We start from the raw sequence: 17344 nt of genomic DNA on the forward strand, positions 1-17344 counted from the left end.
AATAGCAGAATGCAACGTTTTGACCCAATCCTGAGTCTTTTTCAAGCATTGCTACAAGAAAGGTACACAATCATTAGTACGGTATGTTATATAAACAAAACAAAATATACAAACAAAACATACAGAAATGTGTACATACTACAGCTCTTTTGGCTAGAGGACTATAAGGCGAGTACAGCCTATGCTAAATGAGGCAACGGTGCATATAAAAATCCACTGCTGTGTGAAATAGTGTAGTTATTTCAGAATTTTGTAGTGTTTTGGCAGATTTGCATGGTAGGATGCTAAAATAAATGTCACATAAGTGATTTAGATAAGGTATAGTGTCATAACTACATATGACGGGGTGTATAGAAGATTGAAAAATGAAGGAGAAGAAAGGAGAAGGGTTAAAGGTTAGTAATAGTATTTAGGGTAATACCAACCTATGTGGTAGACAACCTAAGGTGCAAGTTTGGGGAATATCTTTCAGGGGGTATATAGACTTGTTGGGGTACAAGGAAAAAATAAGGTACTGGAGTGATCTGGGTGGGGTAAGTACAGATAGGTAAGAGATATACTGACCATGCGGCTCATTGCCAAGGGGCTCAGTTGAAATTCCCCGTAGTATGATGTGAGGACATTGGTGGCAAAGGTGTATAAATATGTGCTGAGAGCGCCACTTCTGGTATCACAAAACCGGAAGTGACGCGTCAGTAAAACCCAAACTGAGGCTTGGATGTGGTGGAAGGCAGTTCCGGTTTAGCGATGCCGGAAGTGACGTCTGCGGGAGGCCCTGAGTGAGGCTTGGTTGTTTATGACGAATGTCGTAGTTATGGATCGTACCTACTACCGTAATGAGATTTCACGCCAACTCTCAGACAGCTCAACTTATAAACCTATCAATAATGATCCATCATTTACCATTAGAAATAAAATTTAAATTATCACTACTAAACACCTATCACTGAATACAATTGACAATAAAACTGCATCATTCTTTAATAATCTGATCCTAGTAACCCCAGTTTTCTATATTTTACCCAAGAACCACAAATCCCTCACCAATCCTCTAAATCGTGCCATTGGTGCCTCAACAGACTCCAGCTTATCCCCTCTGACAATATTTTTTGAGAAAATCCTTACTCTATTAGTAAAGACCTCCGTTTCCTTCATTCTAGATGCTAGCCATTTTCTTAACTCATTAAACAAATACCCAAGGTTCCTACTGACACTTTACTTGTCACACTGGATGTTAATAGTTTATATACATCCATTGAACAAAATCTGGGCTTTGCGGCAGTTGGGGACATGCTGACTACCTATGACCTCTCCCATAACTCAAAAGAACTCTGCATGGAACTTCTGACACTGGTCCTACAAGAAAACTATTACATGTTCGGTGATCAATTTTTTATGCAAATTCACAAGACTGCTATGGGATCTAACGTGGCACCGGCTTATGCCAATTGTTATATGGATGCCTCTGAAAGAGAATTTGTCTATACGAATCCATTGTTCCAAAAACATTCCAAATGTTGTTAAGATATATAGTCGACATGTTCTGTATCTAGGATGGGATACCTGAAACTTTACACACTTTTTTCAATGACCTAAATTCCATCCATCCCGAATTCAAATTTACCCTACACTCTAACACTACTCGAGTCTCTTTGCTAGACACACTGGTGTACAAGAATATTGAAGGCTCCCTCACCACAGATATCTACACAAAACCAACAGATTGCAATAACCTTCTCCACTCTTCAATTGTCACCCAAAAAGCACAAAAAATAGTTTACCCCGTTCCCAATTCCAACGGGTTTCTAGGATTGTGTCAGATAAAAGCATATTACCCACATGAATAGATGAAATTACACAAAAATTAATAGAAAGAAACTACCCACTTCAAATCCTCAAACAGGAGAAACAGAGAATTCTCAATAAACAGGTAAATTCCTCACCGACCCCCCAAAAACAACTCACCTCGTTTGTGCACACACATCACCCCATTAAGCCCAAGATTTACAACTGCATTAGAAGACATTGGCAGCTTCTAACAAAGGCATAGACAGGTTGACGCCTTCAGAAATCCGGCATTGAGGTGTACTAGAAGACCCCGGAATATTAGAGATCACGTCATAAAAGCTGAGTTTTTTTAAGGGAGCCAACACAAACATTTTTGGGATCTAAAAGAATGGGTACATTCCCATGTTTAAGCTGTTCCAATGTCATTAAATCCAGCGAAGTCGCTCATCCTCACTCGGGTAAAAAATACCCTATTCAAGGTTTCTTCACCTGTGACACCAACTTTGCCATCTATGTCATTAAATGCCCCTGCGGGCTTTTATACATCGGTGAGACTACACAACATGTCAGAGACAGGATCGCCAGTCACAAGTCTACCATCAGATGCAGAAAGACCTGGCTCCCTCTACCTCATCACTTTATAGCAGCAAAACACACATTAGCACAACTTAGGTTTCAGATACTAGAACAGGTTCCGAGACCCAAACGTGGAGGCAACCATGTCAGATTAATAAAACAGAAAGAATCTTATTGGATTCACACATTACAGACCTTTAACCCATTGATAATTTTCTTCTCCTTGTAGTGCAGCTTGTTGTATGTTATATACTATGTGCACCTTGTCTAATTACAGTATTTTTTCTCTTCCCCCTCCCTTCTTAGAGTCCCATTGACCTTTATACATCTTATGGGGTAAGTATAGGTAAGAATTAGTGATGAGCTAATATACTCATTACTCGAGATCTCCCGAGCACGCTCGGGTGTCCTCCAAGTATTTTTTAGTGCTCGGAGATTTCGTTTTCTTCGCCGCAGCTGGATGATTTACAGCTACTAGCCTGCTTGATTACATGTGGGGATTCCCTAGCAACCAGGCAACCCCCACATGTACTTAGCCTGGCTAATAGCTGTAAATTATTTTGCTGAGGCGATGAAAACTAAATCTCTAAATACTCGGAGGACACCCAAGCGTGCTCGGGAAATCTCGAGTAACGAGTATATTCGCTCATCACTAGTAAGAATACAACTATAACATTCATTTTTTATTTCCTTATTTTTGCATTCTTTTCCCCATTTTTCCATAATTTTTAGTTTTTATTTATTCCCATTTTTTCTCTCCCCTTTTTTATTTTATTTTAAATATCATTTCCTTCTCTGCTCACCATCTATTTCTTTTTTGTTTGACTGTATTCATTTAAAAGATTATCACTAAATATATATATATTTTATTTTTTAATTACCTATTTTTCCATGTTACATAATCATTTGTATTTTAAGTGTTACTCTGATCTCAGCATTATCACTGGCTGCTGAAAACATTATTTCATTTTAATCTAAACCATTGCTAGCTCCCCCTTTTTTTCCCTCATTGTTTTAGTTTTTTCCTCATTACAACATTTATATTTAATTATAGTTTTCAAAATCTCTCCCATTTCCCCCCATTCCCATTTGTTCAGTGCTTTATATATTTTGCTTATTTCTTAATTCATTTGCATATTTTCTATTTTTCCTTTGTATTTTTTTATTTTCATTGTATATATATAATTCATATTTTTTTTATCATTCCCCTTTTTGTTCATTTTATTCATTTTTTCACGCATCCTAGGTATTTCCCCATTTTATTCCACTCACCATCCCATAGCCCTAACCTCTAATTCTAATACAGTGGCTCTCCCTCTACATCATATATGTCTCCTCCCCGCAGCCCCAGCCACACTAATGCAGCAATTCCGGGAACTTGTACACAGTACATTCATCATAAACAACCAAGCCTCACTCAAGGTCTACCACAGCCAGATGTCACATCCAGCATTGCTACACTGGAACTGCCTTCCACCGCATCCAAGCCTCGGTTTGGGTTTTACTGGCGCGTCACTTCCACTTTTGTGATACCGGAAGTGGCGATTTCAGTCCATATTTATACACCATTGCCACCAATGTCCTCACACCACACAATGGGGAATTTCAATTGAGCCCCTTGGCAGTGAGCCGTATGGTCAGTATACCTCTACCTCTTACCTTCCCATTACCAATCTGTACTTACCCCACTCAGATCACTCCAGTACCTTTTTTTTTCCTTGTATCCCAGCAGGTTTTGTACAGCTGCCATGTGTGCGCAATAGCGGCGGGTGAAATCGCGATTCACCCGCCGCTATTAACCAGTTAAATGCCACTGTCAAATGCTGACAGCGGCATTTAACTGGCGCTTCCGGCCGTGTGCCCGGAAACGCTCGCATCGCCGACCCCGGTCACATGATCAGGGGTCAGCGATACATCAGGATAGTAACCATAGAGGTCCCTGAGACCTCTATGGTTACTGATACCGCTTTGCTGTGAGCGCCACCCTGTGGTCGGCGCTCATAGCAAGCCTGCAATTCAGCTACATAGCAGCGATCTGATGATCGCTGCTATGTATCAGAGCCGATCCAGTTGTGGCCAGCTTCTAGCCTCCCATGGAGGCTATTGAAGCATGGCAAAAGTTAAAAAAATGTTTTTTTTAAAAAAAAAATATGAAAAAAATAAAAAATAAATAAAAGTTTAACCCCTTCACCCCCGGAGCTTTTTCCGTTTTTTCGTTTTCGTTTTTCGCTCCCCTCCTTCCCAGAGCCATAACTTTTTTATTTTTCCATCAATATGGCCATGTGAGGGCTTATTTTTTTGCAGGACGAGATGTACTTTTGAACGATACCATTGGTTTTACCATGCCGTGTAACAGAAAACAGGAAAAAAAATTCCAAGTGTGATGAAATTGCAAAAAAAGTGCAATCTCACACTTGTTTTTTGTTTGGCTTTTTTGCTAGGTTCACCAAATGCTAAAACTAACCTGCCATTATGATTCTCCAGGTCATTACGAGTTCATAGACACCTAACATGTCTAGGTTATTTTTTATCTAAGTGGTGAAAAAAAATTCCAAAATTTGCTGAAAAAATAAAATAAAATTGCGCGATTTTCCGATACCCGTAGCGTCTCCAATTTTCGTCATCTGGGGACAGGTGAGGGCTTATTTTTTGCGTGCCAAGCTGGCGTTTTTAATGATACCATTTTGGTGTAGATACATTCTTTTGATCGCCCATTATTGCATTTTAATGCAATGTCGCGGCGACCAAAAAAACGTAATTTTGGCATTTTGATTTTTTTTCTCGCTACGCCATTTAGCGGTCAGGTTAATCCTTTGCTTTTATTGATACATCGGGCGATTCTGAACTCGGCGATACCAAATATGTGTACGTTTGATTTTTTTTAAATTGTTTTATTTTGATTGGGGCGAAAGGGGGGTGATTTGAACTTTTATATATTTTAATTTTTTTTTATATTTTTAAACTTTTTTTTAAATTTTGGCATGCTTCAATAGCCTCCATAGGAGGCTAGAAGCATGCACAACTCGATCGGCTCTGCTACATAGAGGTGAAGTACAGATCACCTCTATGTAGCAGAAATCCAGGTGTACTTTGAACGCCGACCACAGGGTGGCGCTCAAAGCAATCGGCCATCAACAACCATAGAGGTCTCAAGGAGACCTCTGGTTGTTATGGCAATGCACCGCTGACCTCCGATCATGTGACGGGGGTCAGCGGTGCGAGCACTTCCGGCCGCGCGGCTGGGAGCGCTAGTTAAATGCCGCTGTCAGCGCTTGATGGCGGCATTTAACTAGTCAATGGGCGCGGGCGGATCGCGATTCCACTCGCGCTCATTGCGCGCACATGTCAGCTGTACAAAACAGCTGACATGTCGCCCACCTCAAAGAAGGGGATCTGCCAGCTGACGTACTATTCCGTCAAACCTACACATATTTGGTATTGCCAGGTTCAGAATCGCCCAATCTATCAATAAAAAAAAGCATTAACCTGATCGCTAAACATTGTTGCGAGAAAAAAATTAAAAACGCCAGAATTACGGTTTTTTCGTTGCCACGACATTGCATTAAAATGTAATAACGGGCGATCAAAAGAACGTATCTGCACAAAAGTGGTATCATTAAAAACGTCAGCTCGTCATGCAAAAAATAAGCCCTCACCTGACCCAAGATCCCAAAAAATGGAGACGCTACGGGTATCGGAATATGGCGCAATTTTTTTAAATCTTTTTTAGCAAAGTTTTGAATTTTTGTTTAACCACTTAGATAAAAAATAACCTAGACATGTTTGGTGTCTTTGAACTCATAATGACCTGGAGAATCATAATGGCAGGTCAGTTTTAGCATTTAGTGAACCTAGCAAAAAAGCCAAGCAAAAAACAAGTGAGGGATTGCACTTTTTTTGCAATTTCACTACACTTGGAATTTTTTTCCCATTTTCTAATACAAGACATGGTAAAACCAATGATGTCGATCAAAAGTACAACTCTTCCTGCAAAAAATAAGCCCTCACATGGCCATATTGACGGAAAAATAAAAAAGTTATGGCTCTGGGAAGGAGGGGAGCGAAAAACAAAAATGCAAAAACGAAAAAGGGCTGCGGTGTGAAGGGGTTAAAGAGAACTAAATCAATGTGGAAGGTAAAAATGAAGATTTTACTTTTTTCACACAAAAATTATCAGGAGAAAATGGACCACAAAATTTGTAGTGCAATTTCTCTTGAGTACTCCATATGTGGGGAAAAGCCACTGTTTGGGTGCATGGCAGGGCTCAGAAAGGAGGGAGCACCGTTTGACTTTTTGAACGCAAGATTGACTGGAATCAATGGTGGCGCCATGTCGCATTTGGAGACCCACTGATGTACCTAAACAGTGGAAACCCCCCCCTAACTCCAACCCTAACCCCAACACACCCCTAACCCTAATCCCAAACCTAGCCATAACCCTAATTACAAACCTAACCCTAACCACAGACCTAACCCTAACACACCCCTAATCATAACCCTAACCCCAACGCACTCCTAACCCTAATCCCAACCCTGCCATATCACTAACCCCAACACACCCCTAACCCTAATCATAGCCCTATCTATAACCCTAACCCCAACCCTAACCCCAACACACCCCTAACCCTAATAACAATCGTAACCATAACCCTACCCACAAACCTAACCCTAACACACCCCTAACCATAATCTCAACCCTAACTGTAATCCCAACCATAACAATAACCCTAACCCTATCCCAAGCCTAACTTTAGCCCCAACCCTAACTTTAGGCCCAACCCTAAGTTTAACCCCAACCCTAACGTTAGCCCCAATCCTAGCTCCAGCCCTAACCCTAACTTTATCCCAACTCACATTAGCCTAACTGTAGCCCTAATGGAAAAATGGAAATACTTTTTTATTTGATTATTTTTACCTAACTAAGGGGGTGATAAAAGGGGGTTTGATTTACAATTTTTTTTTTATTTTGATCACTGTAATAGTAAAAATTTCCTTTTGTTGCTGGGTGCCAGCTGGCAGATCTCGGCAGGCGCACTGCACATGTGCCCGCCATTTTCTTTCAGAAGAAGATGCCTGCGGCCTATTTCTCTCTTCTCTGATGTGCAATCAAATCAGAGGAGAGAGAAAATAAATGGAAAATCGGCCTTTTGTTTCAGCAGTCGCCGTTGTACCATTAATAACATCGATCGCAACACCGGGGTTAGTAAAACCAACCCGAATCATGTTCTCTGGGGTCTCAGCTGCCCCCAGTCGCCGAGACCCCAGAGAAATTCTGATTCTGAGGGGCGCTATACCCTTATTCCTCAGGGCCATTAAAAAGCAGCGCTATAGTTTAAGTACCCTTAACTGCCACCTTTAAAAGGCGTATCGGCAGTCCTTATTGGGTTAGGTAAAGCTGATGTGTTTATAATAGTTCCTGGTTATAGGCTTTGGCAAAACTTTATTGCTACAGTCATATGTATATTACATGCTAATATTATTTTTTAATTCAGAGAGCCTAGTTTGTAGATTATTTCCTCTAAGGTGCATAGTGTATTGTATAATTCATTCAGGTAGAACCAAATATTATATTACTCATTCCAGGGAGTACAGTGTGTAGTATTATTTATGTAACAGACAGTGAAAGCTGTCATTCCCAGAGGCACCATGTATTGTTATAATTATAGGGAGCTTAGTGTATAGATTATTTACTTTAAAAGTCACATTGTACAGAATAATTTATTTTTGGAGGGCATATTGACTATTATTGTCATGACTGTTGTTGGGTCTCCCAGGACCAGGGGCTCCTTCTCCATCGTTAAAGCTAGGGGCACCCTAGCTCACCCTGTTCCCCAGATTACTTCTGATGGTGAAGATGCCGGGGCCACGTACCTTGCTTTAGCTCTTGAATCCACCCTCAGTCTGTACCCTTAACCCAACCAGGTAAGAGGGGACTACTAGTGTACCGTAACATACCAACCAGGCTAACAAGGTAATACAAAAAGGGATAAAGGAAAATACCAATTCATTAGGGTATGGTCCACCTGAGTAAGCCACCTATAAATAGACTAATTGATTGAGCCATGTTTATATCCAGAAGACACAAAAGAGCACAGTGAGGTCAAAAATACTCTGTTTTAAAAAAATCACAGTAATCAGCAAGTGCTAGTCAAAAGATGTAAAGAAAACAGGGTATTTAGTTGATACGTTTTTTTGCAAAAAAATGTATACTAAGCTGCTCCACCAAATCGTCAAGGTATACCCTTATAGAGCAGTCCTAACTAATGTATAGAATCCCTATCTGATGTATTTAAAACCTGATCATCTGTATAGTACCTGTATAAGCAGGGTTCAGAGAAGGACTATCCATGTGGACATGCAGGATGGAACAGCTTAAATGCAAATGACCCACAGAGGAGTGGTGGACTCCCCAGTCTTGTAGAAACAAGAGAACAATTATAGAACCAGAAACACATGGGCCACTTGCACATTGAACAAGTCTGTAGGAACCTGTTCACACCACCAGAAAACTTGAAGACACAAAAGAGCACAGTGAGGTCAAAAATACTCTGTTGTAAAAAAATCACAGTAATCAGCAAGTGCTAGTCAAAAGATGTAAAGAAAACAGGGTATTTAGTTGATACGTTTTTTTGCAAAAAAAATGTATACTAAGCTGCTCCACCAAATCGTCAAGGTATACCCTTATAGAGCTGTCCTAACTAATGTATAGAATCCCTATCTGATGTATTTAAAACCTGATCATCTGTATAGTACCTGTATAAGCATGGTTCAGAGAAGGACTATCCATGTGGACATGCAGGATGGAACAGCTTAAATGCAAATGACCCACAGAGGAGTGGTGGACTCCCCAGTCTTGTAGAAACAAGAGAACAATTATATAACCAGAAACACATGGGCCACTTGCACATTGAACAAGTCTGTAGGAACCTGTTCACACCACCAGAAAACTTGAAGACACAAAAGAGCACAGTGAGGTCAAAAATACTCTGTTGTAAAAAAAATCACAGTAATCAGCAAGTGCTAGTCAAAAGATGTAAAGAAAACAGGGTATTTAGTTGATACGTTTTTTTGCAAAAAAATGTATACTAAGCTGCTCCACCAAATCGTCAAGGTATACCCTTATAGAGCAGTCCTAACTAATGTATAGAATCCCTATCTGATGTATTTAAAACCTGATCATCTGTATAGTACCTGTATAAGCAGGGTTCAGAGAAGGACTATCCATGTGGACATGCAGGATGGAACAGCTTAAATGCAAATGACCCACAGAGGAGTGGTGGACTCCCCAGTCTTGTAGAAACAAGAGAACAATTATAGAACCAGAAACACATGGGCCACTTGCACATTGAACAAGTCTGTAGGAACCTGTTCACACCACCAGAAAACTTGAAGACACAAAAGAGCACAGTGAGGTCAAAAATACTCTGTTGTAAAAAAATCACAGTAATCAGCAAGTGCTAGTCAAAAGATGTAAAGAAAACAGGGTATTTAGTTGATCAACGTATCAACTAAATACCCTGTTTTCTTTACATCTTTTGACTAGCACTTGCTAGTCAAAAGATGTAAAGAAAACAGGGTATTTAGTTGATACGTTGATCAACTAAATACCCTGTTTTCTTTACATCTTTTGACTAGCACTTGCTGATTACTGTGATTTTTTTACAACAGAGTATTTTTTACCTCACTGTGCTCTTTTGTGTCTTCAAGTTTTCTGGTGGTGTGAACAGGTTCCTACAGACTTGTTCAATGTGCAAGTGGCCCATGTGTTTCTGGTTATATAATTGTTCTCTTGTTTCTACAAGACTGGGGAGTCCACCACTCCTCTGTGGGTCATTTGCATTTAAGCTGTTCCATCCTGCATGTCCACATGGATAGTCCTTCTCTGAACCCTGCTTATACAGGTACTATACAGATGATCAGGTTTTAAATACATCACATAGGGATTCTATACATTAGTTAGGACTGCTCTATAAGGGTATACCTTGACGATTTGGTGGAGCAGCTTAGTATACATTTTTTTGCAAAAAAACGTATCAACTAAATACCCTGTTTTCTTTACATCTTTTGACTAGCACGTGCTGATTACTGTGATTTTTTTACAACAGAGTATTTTTGACCTCACTGTGCTCTTTTGTGTCTTCAAGTTTTCTGGTGGTGTGAACAGGTTCCTACAGACTTGTTCAATGTGCAAGTGGCCCATGTGTTTCTGGTTATATAATTGTTCTCTTGTTTCTACAAGACTGGGGAGTCCACCACTCCTCTGTGGGTCATTTGCATTTAAGCTGTTCCATCCTGCATGTCCACATGGATAGTCCTTCTCTGAACCCTGCTTATACAGGTACTATACAGATGATCAGGTTTTAAATACATCAGATAGGGATTCTATACATTAGTTAGGACAGCTCTATAAGGGTACACCTTGACGATTTGGTGGAGCAGCTTAGTATACATTTTTTTTGCAAAAAAACGTATCAACTAAATACCCTGTTTTCTTTACATCTTTTGACTAGCACTTGCTGATTACTGTGATTTTTTTACAACAGAGTATTTTTGACCTCACTGTGCTCTTTTGTGTCTTCAAGTTTTCTGGTGGTGTGAACAGGTTCCTACAGACCTGTTCAATGTGTAAGTTGCCCATGTGTTTCTGGTTCTATAATTGTTCTCTTGTTTCTACATGACTGGGGAGTCCACCACTCCTCTGTGGGTCATTTGCATTTAAGCTGTTCCATCCTGCATGTCCATAATGGATAGTCCTTCTCTGAAACCTGCTTATACAGGTACTATACAGATGATCAGGTTTTAAATACATCAGATAGGGATTCTATACATTAGTTAGGACTGCTCTATAAGGGTATACCTTGACGATTTGGTGGAGCAGCTTAGTATACATTTTTTTGCAAAAAAACGTATCAACTAAATACCCTGTTTTCTTTACATCTTTTGACTAGCACTTGCTGATTACTGTGATTTTTTTACAACAGAGTATTTTTGACCTCACTGTGCTCTTTTGTGTCTTCAAGTTTTCTGGTGGTGTGAACAGGTTCCTACAGACTTGTTCAATGTGCAAGTGGCCCATGTGTTTCTGGTTATATACATGTTTATATCCAGTAGCAGTACAGCAGTTCATTTATAAATAGCAGCTGGTAAGCTATAAATAACTGCTTATCGCTGTTCCACTTATTCAATTCCACAGGATCTATATTACTTTTCTCATCCCATATCAGGTTTGCCTTATCCAACAGAAACAGAATTTCTGTTGCTATCTTGTGCTTTAACGCGGTAGTTTTGCCTTGCTATTTTATTTTTCAATTAATGTTCAGACAGAACAGAGCCTGTCTAACTACCAGCAGCTTTGGTTACCAGTAGCCTGGGAGCACCAGTGTGTTGGTCTGTGTGTTTTTTAAAAATCGTTAGGCCTAATGCAGGGGTTCAGCCAGGAGGCCCTATTTCCTTATCCCAATAATTTCAGATAAAACTGTGTTGCACTGAGGAATCAGGAGGGCCCATTTCCTCTTAAAAATCGTTAATCCTAATATTGGGATTCAGTGAGGAGGCCCTATTTACTAAGCCCAGTTAATTGGGATAAAACTGTGTTACAGTGAGGAATCAGGAGGCCCCATTTGCTCATCAAAACTGATAGGTATAAGACCGTTGTTCAGGCACACAATGTAAGAAAATAAATAGTGATTTTTCATTTAGTGACAGGTGACTGACAGGTGTGAACCTAAGGTTGTGAAACAGCAGGTTAAAAGGGGATGAGTACATGCAACACGATTGCGAAAAAGTGAGGTTGTGGTGGAAGGGGGAATAGGCTTGGTTTTCGACGTGTACGTGGGTTAGGTGTTAATGTTAATGAAAGGTCAACTGAAAAAACACCATCTCGTCCTATCCAAAGACCACTGACAACATCTGTTACTGGATGGACTACTCCACTCCCTTTCTATGGCAGCCGCACAGCAGTACACCTTGTAGATGAGGGTCAGAAAGAGCATGTACTCAAGTGGATGGCAAGCACTGCATCAAGTGACCTTCCTCTTATTCGTCCACCTTACCATCACACACAGTACAATCCTCAAAGGCAGCACCCCAATCACCCTTGTTTCCCCCCACCTCCCAAATTTCCAAACACCCAACTAGCTGTGGGGAAGCACAGATGGGCAATTCAGTAGAGCTGTTCACACATTCTATTCCATGGGCATCAGAGGTCTGCTTCAAAGATTCACAGAATCCAGAGGAGGAAAGCATTTGCACCGATGCCCAAAATTGTTTCATATTCGATCCGGGGCCAGACGAAGTAGGGTCTGAGCAGAATCTAGACCCTCGTCACCAGACATTAGCCACCGGGAGTGGAGGTGATACTAATGTGACTCAGATACCAGAGGCGCGAACGGACTGTACTGTGGTGTCAGGGCATGAAGAGAAGGAGGGTGACTCTTAGAGTGAGGAGTGGAAGAACAGATAGGATGATGATTAGGTTGTAGATCCCACTTGATGTGAACCCAGAAGTACGCAGCTTAGTAGCTCAGCAGAGGAGGAAGAGGAACACGAGGAGGTTATATTGGGGCTTCCTGCACAGACATGGAGTGATGGAATCACGACAAGCACTGCAGTAGAAGCAAAAATTGCAATACTTTCACAACTACATGCATGAAACGGCACATGCACGATCAACATGCCTTAGTATGGAAATCTCACTGCACTAAAAGGCGGATTAGTGGATGTCGCCAACCACTAGCCATCCCATCAGCCACATCTTCTTCCTCTCTGGCAAAGAAGGCTTACACCACTCCCTTAACCACCCTTAATTTAAACTTCAATTCAAAGCTCTAAATGCTGACATAGACCCTGATACCTCATGCGTGGCTCATGTCTGACTGCTTCTGTGCCATTATAAAATGTTCTACTGTGGGTCAATTGATCAGTCAACTACCTGTGTTACTTTCCTTACATATACAATAGTACTCAATGAAACTGATGTTTGTGCCATCTGAGTTTGGCTGTGAAAAAAAAATTGAGCTGCTGCATGAGGGATCCCAGAAAAGAAGGCTTACACCCATGGCCGTATTTGCCACTAGGCACTTGAGGGCACGTGCCTAAGGCGGGGACAATGCAGGGGGCGGCACCTGAGCAAGTTTTTTTTTTTTTTTTTTAAAGTCCGGGGTTGCCCCGCCCACCCACCTAAGTCCCGGCTGCTGCGGGGGAGGGGGTCTCGGGCGCAGGGCCGCCATCAGGGCTTTACTGCCCTGACTACTGTATGGGGCAGAAATGGGTGCTGTACCTTTAAGCAGCAGCCGGCCCAAGTGCATCATGGTCCTGACGCCGGTCATGTGTGTTATGATCCCGAGTGGCTGAGGATCACAAATAGATCAGCAAGTGATTAAACTAAGGACAAGCTCTAGGGAGATGGTAACTGGACTGATCGCAAATCTGAACCTATCCAAAACAACTAGAGGTAGCCGGTGAACGTGCCTAAAAAATTCCTAGACGTCTCGAGCCAGCCTGAGGAACTAGCTACCCCTAAAGAGAAAGAAAGACCTCGCTTGCCTCCAGAGAAATAATCCCCAAAGATATAGAAGCCCTCAACAAATATTAACGGTGAAGTAAGAAGAAGGCACATACATAGGGATGAAATCAGATTCAGCAAAAGAGGCCCACTAGTACTAGAAAGCAGAAAATAGAGCAGGGTTCTATGCGATCAATAAAAAACCCTTACAAAATATCCATCCTGAGATTTCAAGAACCCACACACCAACTAACAGTGTGTGGGGAGAAACTCAGCCCACTAGAGCAACCAGCAAGCGAGGGAATTACATTTTAGCAAGCTGGAACAGAAAACATGATAAACACTGCTGATCAAAAAATGAGCAAACAAAACTTAGCTTATCCTGGATGGACTGGGAGCAAGGTAGTCAGAAGGAATCTGAGTAGCACTGATTACATCGACAGCCGGCAACAAGTGAAAGTAAAACAGAGCTATATAGGAACCTCCCAGAGGATAACGAACCAGCTGATAGCCAGAGATCAGCAGGATAACAGGCAAAGCCACCAGGGGGAGCCCAAAGCAAAAGTCACACCATACCACCAGTGACCACAAGAGGGAGCCTGAGCACAGAGTTCACAACACATGTGACACGCTGCATGCTCTTCTTAATGTAGGAGCTCAGCAGACTGCAGAGAAGCAGGTCATGTTTGTGGGAGAAGATACTGAAGTCAGTGGTGAGCAGGGAGAGGAGGCGGGCAGTGTGTGAGGACTCAGAGGAAGCTGCAGAGAGGAGTGAGCTGAGAGAGGGGATGGGAGTCTGCTGATGTGAGTGAGGAGAGGGGAGGCTGCTAAGGGGAGGAGATGAGAGGCTGGTTAGGAGAGATGAGAGGCTGGAAAGGAAAGGAGATGAGAGGCTGGTAAGGAGAGGAGATGAGAGGCTGGTAAGGAGAGGAGATGAGAGGCTGGTAAGGAGAGGAGATGAGAGGCTGGTAAGGAGAGGAGATGAGAGGCTGGTGAGATGAGAGGCTGGTGAGAAGATGAGAGGCTGGTGAGGAGATGAGAGGCTGGAAAGGAGAGGAGATGAGAGGCTGGTGAGGAGATGAGAGGCTGGTAAGGAGATGAGAGGCTGGAAAGAAGAGGAGATAAGAGGCTGGAAAGGAGAGGAGATGAGAGGCTGGTGAGGAGATGAGAGGCTGGTGAGGAGATGAGAGGCTGGTAAGGAGATGAGAGGCTGGTAAGGAGAGGAGATGAGAGGCTGGAAAGGAGAGGAGATGAGAGGCTGGTGAGGGGAGGCTGCTGAGGAGATGAGAGGCTGGTGAGGGAGGCTGCTGAGGAGATGAGAGGCTGGTGAGGGGAGGCTGCTGAGGAGAGGAGATGACAGTCTGGTGAGGAGATGAGAGGCTGCTGAGGTGAGGAGAGGGGAGGCTGCTAAGGGGAGGATATGAGAGGCTGCTGAGGAGAGGAGATGAGAGGCTGGTGAGGGGAGGCTGCTGAGGAGATGAGAGGCTGGTCTCATGCTGTATATGGGGAGGCTGTGTTGGGGCTCATGCAGTGTATATGGGGAGGCTGTGTGGGGCTCATGCAGTATATGGGGAGGCTGTGTGGGGCTCATGCAGTATATGGGGAGGCTGTGTGGGGCTCATGCAGTGTATATGCAGAGGCTGTGTGGGGCTCATGCAGTATATAGGGAGGCTGTGTGGGGCTCATGCAGTGTATATAGAGAGGCTGTGTGGGGCTCATGCAGTGTATATGGGGAGGCTGTGTGGGGCTCATGCTGTATATAGGGAGGCTGTGTGGGGCTCATTCAGTATATAGGGAGGCTGTGTGGGGCTCATGCAGTGTATATAGGGAGGCTGTGTGGGGCTCATGCAGTGTATATAGGGAGGCTGTGTGGGGCTCATGCTGTATATAAGGGCTGTGGGGGGTTTAAAGATATATAGGGGGGTGTCAGCATACTTAATTGTGCTCAATACTAAGTGATACAATTAATATTAAAGAAGTTGTCCACTACTATAACCTTTTTTTTTTTTTTTTCATAAATCTTGCTATTATGTGCCACTGAAAACATCTACTGTGTTTATTTTAGCAATATTACCTTTTATCATGCCGTAGCAGCACATCTTTAGTGCTGGATTCAGCTCTCATGGGGTTAATCGACAACTTCCTTTCTCCTGAGTTATTGTGCTCTAATACTACAAGTTCCATGATCCATTGCACTGCTACTAAGCACGAACCTACCACACCCACTCCAAAACACACCCCAACCCCTCCCTCCTCTCCCCCCTCTATCTTCAAAAAGATTTGTGATGTCATTTCTGTCCAACCTCCTCTTTTACATTTGTCCAACCCACACTCCATTACACACAGATAGAGGGATAGATAGATAGACAGACAGACAGACAGACAGACAGACAGATAGATAGATAGATAGATAGATAGATAGATAGATAGATAGATACAGATATACCGTGTTTCCCCGAAAGTAAGGCCCTGTCTTATATTAATTTTACCCCCAAAAGTCCCACCCTGCCTTACTTTCGGGGGAGGCCTTACATTGGAAAAAAAAATGTCCGGCATCCACCCCATCCTCCCCCCTGCAGCCTCCCCATACAGTGGTTCTGCCCCCCACTCTGCCACCACACACACTGACACATACGGTACCGGTACAGCCCCACACGGTACCCACACACATATCGTACTGGTACCGTACACACACACACACACACTGACACATACAGCCCCATACGGCACCCATACATTCCTTCTGTTTCGATCTCCTCTGCGGTGCCAGGCTGACGATTCGGATGCCGGGGACGCTGGACCAATCGGAGCGAGCCTGCAGGCGGTGACGTCGCAGCTCGAGCTGAGGGTCAATCAGCTGCGAGCCGGCTGACTGGCCAATCACAGCTCGAGCTGATGGCCAGCAGGGAGCCTGTGACGAACAGGCTGATCGGCCAATCAGCATCGAGCAGGAAGGGCGTTGACCCGGGACGCGCAGCAGGCCGGCGAGATTGCGGGGGCCATTCACCGGAGGCGGACCACGGGCAGCACGAGACTGGAGAAGGCCTGGATGGAGCGAGGGAACAGCGGCAAGTTCCTGTACTTTCCCCAGGGACCCCACCCATATGCGGCCATACTGTCCCCAGTGACCCCACCCATATGCGGCCTTACATTACGCCGCGACCACACCCATATGCGGCCTTACATTACGCCGCGACCACCACCCATAGGCGGCCTTACATTCCTGGCCCCCCCCCCCCCGCTACCCTGCCTTACAATCGGGGGGTGCCCTACATTGGCGGACCCCCCGAAACCCCCACCCTGCCTTACTTTCGGGGGGGTCCTACTTTCGGGGAAACACGGTATCTATATATCTATGTCTATTTCCATAGGTATGTCCATATCCATGTTTCTAAACCCCTTCACCCCTGGAGCTTTTTTGTTTTCGTTTATCGCTCCCCTTCTTTCCAGAGCCATAATTTTTCCATCAATATGGCC

At 43.2% G+C, this 17344-nt stretch overlaps 1 protein-coding gene across 1 annotated transcript in view; it reads right to left on the bottom strand.

The window, feature by feature from the left end:
- LOC143814408 (immunoglobulin lambda-1 light chain-like) overlaps window positions 1–17344 on the bottom strand; it is a 944139-nt gene that overhangs the window by 523603 nt on the left and 403192 nt on the right. The gene's annotated exons all lie outside the window — the stretch shown is intronic.

Source organism: Ranitomeya variabilis, chromosome 1 (genome assembly GCF_051348905.1).
Source record: "Ranitomeya variabilis isolate aRanVar5 chromosome 1, aRanVar5.hap1, whole genome shotgun sequence".
In the NCBI taxonomy this organism is placed as follows: Eukaryota; Metazoa; Chordata; class Amphibia; order Anura; family Dendrobatidae; genus Ranitomeya; species Ranitomeya variabilis.